Here is a 9,592-nt window from a genome sequence, read left to right as displayed (position 1 = left end):
CATTGAACCCTCTGATGTGTTTAGTAAGATTGTTTTGAGGCAGTGGGACATGCGCAAAACTAGGGGAAAAACGAGCTCAATGTACGTGCTGAGGAAGTGCTGGCATGATGTCACCTTAACGAATGATCTCCAGGATGGTGATGTGGTGCAGGTATGGTCTTTCCGAGTCGGTAATGAAGAACGTCTCTGCTTGGCTCTTGTCGTGGTTAATAGAAAGAAAACCCAAGGGAGCTTGAAAAATAGCCAGGCAATAAGTCCGATGAAGAAGAAGCAAGCACCAGCCCAAGAGGAGATCGACGATCATAGGGAGAACCACTCTCGCGTGACAAATACGGGAATTTGGCAGTAGGATTCAAGCTGAACAAACCAAAGTGATGATGTATATGCATGGAATAAACTCCCGATGGTCAGTCTTTCTTGTTTATTAGATATTATGTACGTTGGGTGCAGTACTTGGTAGTTTTAGTTTATTAGATATTATGTTGAATTCCATAATATTTGTTTGCCAGATATTGTGGTTGTTATTACAAATTCCCAGCCGTACTGTGCGAGGTTAGGAGGGTTTCTTGTATGGTTTAGTTTTTACGTAGATGATTAAGAGACTCCAATCCATTAATTTTGTGCTGCTAGCTTGAAGTATTTGAAGGTGTAATTATAGAGCTTTTGTGCATTGCAGCTCCGGCTGGCATTTTGTAGTGATTGAAATTACTTCTATAAATAAAAATTACATGGGCTATTTCTAATTACCCGGCTGACGACATTCATTAAAGTGTAAGATCGACATCAATCTGTCAATATCACAGCTACATGATAGAACATCCAAATTGTGGAACCATTGAATCTGGGATGCATCCCTAGTACATTCTGTTCATGCGAGCAATCTTCTTCAATGAGATCATATACATGTACACAGAGACTATCCTGTTGCAGTAAATTAAGGCTTTGACTGATATCCGTTAACATATCCAGCTTTATGGAATCCAGTAGCACGCTCTTCTGATCATTCCTATCCAATAACAGCATTATACGAAATTAGAACCTCATTGCCATAATTCCTACCTGATCTATGCATGGAACTATAATCACCTCGAGCATCCTACAATTTCTTATAGATTAGATAACAAAAGAGGTATAAAATGGTTTTTCTGAGATTCAATGGCTTGGTTTATGCAGAAAACAAAGGGGGAGTGCCACTCTAGAGATTTTTCAGAAACTTCCTCTGGATATGTAAAGTGATATTTTGCCAAGGCTTACAAAGTCCCGATATTTACATTCTCATAGGCTTTTCAAAGACATAAAAATCTCCTATATATTCAAGTGTGCAACTTTAGACTTCCCAGGTTTCTTCCATAGCTAAAACATTCAGCCAATTATGATATATTTTGCATACATTTGTAACAAAAGTTCGAGATAAAACTTGAAAAGGTAGAATCAAAGCAGCATACTTGAGAGGCATTGAATTGTGGAAGGCCGGGTGCACCAAAGTGTTTGGGCTACTTATTGCAAACCATATGAAGCTCAACTTCATGTCCCAACAGCTGGTGGTCAATATACCTGCAAGGAAGGTGGTACTTAAATACAGAGTAAACTATTGAGGTGCAAACAAGGCATATATCTCTTTAACTGACTGCCTAGAATAGGTTGATATGATATTGGCATAATGCACCAAGAATACTAGCAGACTGAGCTACAATTGATAAGTATAATACATAAATATATTTTTTTTATAACTAATAACAAAAGATACTGACTTGCATTGCTTTGAGAGTTGCTCTTTTTTGTAGCAAAAAAAACAGTCATCCATGGTCAGGAAGCTAGAAACAGGAGGACAGAAGGTAAGAACACTTGAAGACCCAAAAAATTTAGGGCGCTCTATAATGAAAAAATAGCAAGTGATCTAATTGGATTCATTTGATACTTAAGCTGGTGAATGTCAGCATGAACTCGGATGAGAATCTTAACAATTGCTCAAATTACCTAAGAATATGATAATATATAGAACATTAAGTCTCTCTTCAACACGTTGATGCAAGGTAGAAGATACCACTACTGAAGATCAAGTAAGAAAACCCAGATAAACAAATATGAATGATGTACTGAGAACTTGTATATCAGGTCAATTGAATGACCATACCTTCTGGATAACTTGATAGCCATACATTTGAAGTCTAAGGGTCCGCACATGACCATTGAGCTGGTCAGCCAGGTCTCTTATTTGGTGGGACGCAGTTCCATGCTCAACAAACTGAATACAAAATAATAACTGTGAGGCTTTAACCTAAGGGTTGGCCCAATGGTGAAAGCCTTGGTCTTGGAGTATCGTTCTCTTCAAAGTCTAAGGTTCAACACCTCATAGCTAGGTGCAAATTATCTTTTGGGACCACACCTATGATGGAAAGACAACAATTTAACCAGTTCAAAAAACTTCTGAAAATACGATATACGGGATCGGGATTTATTCTGCAGGAGTGAGTTCAAAAGGCTATGCCTTGGATAGGTTTCCTGACATTTAAAAAAAAAAACTGTGAGGCTGAATAATTTGGCACTTTATTTACCAATCCCCGGCTTGCATTTAAATGATAAAGAATATGATAGACAAGGCAAAACAGTAGACAAAATTACCTTCTGAATCACATAATTACCAAAGACATGAGTCATTAGCGAAAGTGCTTGGGGCATAATTTCATCAGAAAACCATGTTTTTCTCTTATACCGTGGCAGTTTCAAGTTTCTGTTGAATAAATTGACTACCATACTGATCGGCACTGTTCAAGAAGTCCGTATTCTATTAGAAAATTGAAATTTGAAGGCCTACAACAAGTAACAGATTATAAATTTACAAGTGTATACCCGAACTCAACAACATGACCTGCAATTTCTGAAAGTTCAAAAGATTTAGTTTTATTGCTTTTAAACTCATATAGTAACATGTTCAGATCCATCCCAACCCCACTGCTATTAGCCAAGTTTGGATATGATCCTTTAGCTGAATGGGGGGCTGAGATGAAAATGCCCTTGTTCAGACTTGTTTAAGTATGAATGTTGTTTGATATGATCCTTCTCGCCCTCCAAATTGAATAAGTCACGGTGAGCATCAGTTTCATATGTATGAGAAGCTGATGCGCCAACATTTTGTGACCTTGAAATCCCTTCCATATGCCCACCAGAATGCAAATCATCCGTAGTTGCCAATTCATGGTGCAAATGAGCAAAATGGGATTCTGAAATTTCAGCACCGTTATCAAATGCATTCCGGCTGCCAGGGCGGGATGGGTGCCTAGAGACAGATTATGTATGTATATCATCCTGCAATGAGAACAAAAGCCATAAAGGCAGCAGCTTTTAGCAGGGAAAAATCGACTGAAATTTTCCAAGGATATAGCACGTTATAAATGAATCATGGCACATACAAATTGTTGTGGTGGGTCCTCCCATGTGAGGGAAATTATGATAATGACATACTTATAATTTTGCTTTATCATACACATATATAAGTAAATGAGAGTGGCGGCTGAAAGTTACAGACCTACACAAAAAAGAAAGAAAAGAGAGATGAGGAATAGATAGGACAGAAAAAGGAGAGTTGCGCATGCGTGTACGAAGTTTTTCCTTTTTTTCTCTTATTTCTATCAGATATTTGAGAGATTATCTGCGGTTCAATTTTGATAAAATTTTAGTATGTTGTTGATCATGATGTTGACAACTTCATTTTGACTGGTGCCGATTATTGAGATTCATCTTCATCTGTCCACTACAAATACTCACTTGGTAAAATCTTTCTTGTCACTCTTGTGGTTTTCCATCTATATGGTGATAATTTTGTGTTGAACCAAGAATATAGATATTCTTGATGTATTGGTAGCCTCTAGATATTGTTCTAGAGAAGACAATTTGTAACCTTATTATCGTTAATAGTGGAAGTTTAACTGGACTAGGTCCATTGGTTTTTACCCTTCGCATTGGAAGGTTTTTCACATAAGAATTCTTGTATCTTGCTTGTGAGTTTATAATTGCTAGATTATTAATTTAATTTATACATCGAAATGGTAGAAAAATATTCCGCTGTGATTCTTGGTGTTCGCCCTAACAAAGTGGTATCAGAGCTTTGGTTGATTATTTTGTTAATTGTCGGTGTGAATTAAATATGGATGATTCATCTAGTAGTATGATGAAACTCGCTTCTTCCAATTACTCAATTTGGAAGACTAGTATGGAGAATGTTTTGTATTGCAAAGAGTTATTTGAGCCTATTGAGTTGCCGGTGTTAAACCATAAAAGAAAACTGATGATGAGTGGAAGAAATTAAACAGGAAAGTTGTTGGTCATATCAGGCAATGGGTTAGATGCTTACAGTCTTTGGATGAAATTAGAAAGTCTTTAAGAGCGAAAGATTGCACGAAACAAAGCTTTTATGATAAGAAGGCTTGTGAATTTAAAATATAGGGATGAACAAAGTGTTGCAGAGCACCTTAATAATTTTCAAGAATTATTGAATGAGTTATCTACCATGAAACTTGTCTTGGATTATGAAGTTCAGGCTTTACTTTTGTTGAGTTCTTTGCCAGACAGTTGGGAAACTTTGGTTGTCTCTTAGTAATTCTGCGCCCAGTGGTGTAATGACTATGAGTATGGTGAAAGATAGCATGTTCAATGAAGATGCAAGAAGAAAAGAGCATGGCATTCATTCTCATTCAGCGGCACTTGTTACATAGCACTTGTTACATAAAAGCGATGGAGGAGTAAAAGTAGAAAACCTTGTGGTGATAACAATGGTGACAATGTAATAGGAAGATCCGCTTAAAGAAGAGGAATAAAATGTTTTCATTGTGGTAAGCTGGGGCATATGAAGAAAAAGTGCAGAAAGTTTAAAAAGGAACAGCTGAAAGAAAAAAATGAAGAGCTGAAAAAATAAAAAGAAACTACAGCAGTTGCATCTGATACTAATGTATTCATTGTTTGTGAAGATGCTCATGTTAATATTGCTTGTCAGGATTCTACTTGGGTAATTGATACAACAACTTCTTTTCATATAACCTCATGTAGAGATTTCTTCTCTTCCTATATCAGTGGTGACTTTGGTTGAGTTAGGATGAGAAATGAAGCAAAGTGTCAGATTGTGGGCATCGGAGAGATGCAATTGGAAACTAACATTGGATGCAAATTGATTCTCAAATATGTCAAGCATGTTCCTGATATATGTTTTAATTTGATCTCAATTGGAAAATTGGAAGATGAAGGCTACCATAATCATTTTGGAGATGGAAAGTGGAGTAAAGGCTCTCTTATTCTAGCAAGAGGAAGGAAGGTCAACACTCTCTACATGACAGATGCAAGATTCATCAAGGGTGATGTTATTGTTGCTGAGAATGGAATCTCCACTGAGTTATGGCATAAAAGGCTTGACCACATTAGTGAGAAAGGACTTCATATTCTTGCAAAGAAACAAGTCCTATCCAATATCAAAGGTATCCAATGAAGAATTTCTTTTAAGAATTTTTCTCCTTCTAGAAGGAGTGACATTCTTGATTTGTTTCATATTGATATTTGCATTATGGATGCTAAAAGTCTTGGTGGTGCGTTGTATTATGTCACTTTTATTGATGATCATTCTAGAAAATTGTGGGCTTTTCCATTGAAAACTAAAGATCAGGTGCTAGATGTATTCAACATTACATGTGAAAGTTGAAAGAGAAACTGGAAGACATTTGAAATGTGTTCGGGCAGATAATGGAGGTGAGTATAGAGGACCATTCCTGAAAAAGTTTGGACAGGAAAAGATATTTCTCTTGAGCATTTGAGGGTGTTCGGCTGTAAAACTTTTGTTCATATTCCTAAATATGAGAGGTCTAAACTTGATAGCAAATCCAAATAGTGCATCTTCCTGGGCTATGCACATGAGGAGTTTGGTTTCAGATTGTGAGATCCAGTTAAGAAGAAAATTCAATGAAGTAGAGATGTTGTTTTCTTTGTAGATCAGACCATTGAAGATGTGAATCATAAGAAGCATGAATCTCTAAATGAAGAACTTGTTGATATGGATTCAGTCTTTCCTTCTTCTGTGATACATGATGAGCATAGGGGAAATGCATTAGAAGAACAGGTTGATACTGTTGAAAGAGGTGAATCTGAAATTGATGATATGGGATCAGATCAACAAGTAGAGGGATCTCCTTCAAAACCACCTGCAAAAAATCAGTTAAGAAGATTTACTAGATAGCATAAGCCTTCCACTAGATTTGCTGCTGCTGAGTATGTTTTACTTTCTTATGGGGAGAGCCATAATGTTATCAAGAGGCTATGAAACATGATCATAAATATGAGTGGTTGAGAGCTATACAAAAAGAGATGAAATCCTTGCATGAGAACTATACCTATAAACTAGTAGAACTACCAAAGGGTAAAAGAACATTGAAGAATAAATGGATTTTTAGATTGATGACTGAGCCAAACAGATCACAACCAAAGCACAAGGCACGTTTGGTTGTGAAGGGATGAAGAAAGGCATTGATTTTGAAGAAATGTTTTCACCCGTAGTAAAAATGTCTTCTATTAGAGTTGTTTTTGGGCTCGGCTGCTAATATGAACTTAGAAATTGAACAGCTTGATGTGAAGACTGTTTTCCTCTACGGTGATTCAGAGGAGGAAGTATATATGGAACAACTAGAGGGGTTCACATCAAAGGGTAAAGATCATCTTGTATGTCGATTGGAAAAGAGTTTATATGGACTCAAGCAGACACCTCAACAATGGTACAAGAAGTTTGACTCTTTTATGAGTGAGCACGAGTATGATACAACTACTTCTGATCAATGTGTATTTGTTAAAAGGTTTTATGAAGATGATTTTATTATTTTTTTACTATATGTGGATGACATGTTGAATGTTAGTCGTGATTCTGGAAAAATTAATAAATTGAAAAGAGAATTGAGTAGTCTTTTGTTATGAAAGACTTAGGCCATGCAAGACAGATCTTTGGTATAAAGATCTCTCGTGACAAAAATAAGGCAAGTTGTGGCTATCTCAAGAGAGTTATATCGAGAAGGTATTAAACGGGTTCAACATGGGTAAGGCAAAACCAATGTGTTCTCCACTTGTAGGTCATTTGAAGCTAAATTCAAAGCAGAGTCCTACAAGTGTGTTTTCCACTTACTGTGTCATGGCAATCCAAACTGCAGAAATGTATTGCTCTATCTACCACAGAGGCTGAGTATATTGTCATAATTGAAACTAGCAAAGAGTTGCTATAGATGAAGAAATTCTTAGAAAAATTGGATCAGAAACAAGGGAAGTATATTCTATATTGTGATGGTCAAAGTGCTATTCATCTTAGCAAGAACTCAATCTTTCATTCAAGATCCAAGCATATTAATGTGAGGTATCATTGGATTCGTAATGCATTGGAGATGAAGTTGTTATAAATTGAAAAAATCCACACTTATGAAAATGAATCAGATATGATGACAAAACAACTGCATATGCAAAAACTTGAAGTATGTAGAGCAAAAACAGGTTTAATGGAACCTCTCACATAGTCAGGAGGGGGAGTTTTGTTGTGGTGGGTCCCTCCATGTGAGGGAAATTATGGCAATGACATACTTGTAATTTTGCTTATCATACACATATATAAGTAAATGAGAATGGCGGCTGAAAGTGATAGACCTACACAAAGAAGAAAGAAAAGTGAGAAGAGGAATAGACAGGAGAGAAAAAGGAGAGTATGTGTGTGTGTACGAAGTTTTTCCTTTTTTTTCTCTCATTTCCATCAGACATTTAAGAGATTGTTCGTGGTTCGATTTTGATGAAATTTTAGTATGTTGTTCATGATGTTGACAGCTTCATTTTGATTGGTGCTGATAGTTGAGATTCATCTTCATCTGTCCACTACAAATACTCACTTGGTGAAATCTTTCTTGTCACTTTTGTGATTTTCCATCCGTATGGTGATGATTTTGTGTTGAACCAAGAATATAAATATTCTTGATGTATTGGTAGCCTCTAGATATTGTTCTAGAGAAGGCAATGTGTAACCTCATTATCGTTGATAGTGGAAGTTTAACTGGACTAGGTCCCGTGATTTTTTCCTTTCGTATTGGAGGGTTTTTCACATAAAAATTCTTGTGTCCTGCTTATGAGTTTATATTTACTACATTATTAATTTAATTTACACATAAAAATGATAGAAAAATATTCTGCTGTGATTTTTGGTGTTCACCCTTATACAAATGTATATATCAAGTAAAACAAGTACCCCTTATGGGTAAGAAAATGAGTTTGACATAGTGCTGAACTGCATATGTATGGACTCTAGTTGCACTATATTTTTTCAATTTCTGCCCTAAAAAAGGTCATATCATTCTTTCAATTTGGTGCCTCTCCAAATTATGAACCAATTACTTCTATGAAGGTTCTGAGATACCACCAACATTTACCCAAAGAAAAGGGGCACTTAATTTTATACTTCAGCATGAAGAACTAACGGCACATCCTTCTACAATAAAAGAAAACGCAACTGGTGAAAAGAAAAGATAAGTGGATACAAACGAGAAACATAGAGCAACAACTGAAATATATATATATATATATATACTAGCAGTAGGGTAACGTCCAATGGACGTTTGTCTAATTTAGTTAATTAAGAATATTATCATATTTAAATTATGTTAAAACTCTAATTATTTATATAGTTTTACTTTTTTTAAAATTATTTAACAAAATTTTATCATTTATCTACTGATGAAATATTAATATTTTATAAATTAAATTTGATAATTTATTTATGATATGATATTTATATGTTAATTATCTATTTTAAATTAATTTAAATCAGTATTTAAATTTTCGCCATAGAATCAAATTTGGAGACTTATGATGAAATGTTGGATTTAAATCCCAAAAACCTTCATTTTCCCCTCACTTTCTCTTTATCCCTCTCTCTCCTTCCGCCCAGCCGCATCCTCCCTCTCTCTCACGCGATCTCCTCCCTCAAGCAGCCGTGCGCAACCGTGCGGTGTCACCGACCACGTCACCGGCTTCCCCTCACGCCGGCGACCAAACCCCACCGTCGAAGTTCCTTGGCAGCTCCTCCCTTCCGCATGCGTCTTCCCTCTCTCTCTCTCACCCGATCTCCTCCCTCAAGCAGCCAACGCCGCCGTGCACCACCCTGCAGCGTAACCGACCACCTCACCGGCTTCCCTTCACACTGGCGAGCAAACCCTACCTTCGAAACCCCTTGGCAGGTCCTCCCTCAGCTGCACGCGAGCAACCCAAAATGGGTCTCGACACACGGGTTTCTCCTTGTAGCGCCGCCGTTAGCCACCCTTACGCCACTGCACCACCACCAGCAGCCTCGTCCTTCGCCAACGACCCCTCCTCTTCCTCCTTTCCTCCAGCCGAAGCCCCAGCTCCTGCCTTCTCTCTTCACGGGATCTGTTGATTTGTGATTTGTGTAGTGATTTTGTGATTTGTGTGAAAATTTGTTTGGTAATTTTGTGATTTGTGTGGTGAATTTGCTGTGAGGATGCAGAGAGAGACGTAAGGGGAAGTTATGATTTTGCTGTGAGGGATGTAAGGGGAGGGAGAAAACATAAAATAA

The 9,592-nt window shown here is 37.0% G+C and overlaps 1 long non-coding RNA gene across 1 annotated transcript; it reads right to left on the bottom strand.

Annotated features, from left to right (window-relative positions):
- Window positions 1–902: 902 nt before the first annotated feature.
- On the bottom strand, window positions 903–2,563 carry LOC109004620. The gene is made up of 3 exons (XR_001998318.2): window positions 2,135–2,563; window positions 1,446–1,554; window positions 903–1,006 (listed from the first exon to the last, which is right to left on the bottom strand). It is a non-coding gene; the product is annotated as an uncharacterized LOC109004620 (long non-coding RNA).
- Window positions 2,564–9,592: the final 7,029 nt, after the last annotated feature.

This window comes from Juglans regia, chromosome 10 (assembly GCF_001411555.2).
Source record: "Juglans regia cultivar Chandler chromosome 10, Walnut 2.0, whole genome shotgun sequence".
NCBI lineage: Eukaryota > Viridiplantae > Streptophyta > Magnoliopsida > Fagales > Juglandaceae > Juglans > Juglans regia.
This window is presented reverse-complemented; position numbering and strand designations above follow the sequence as displayed.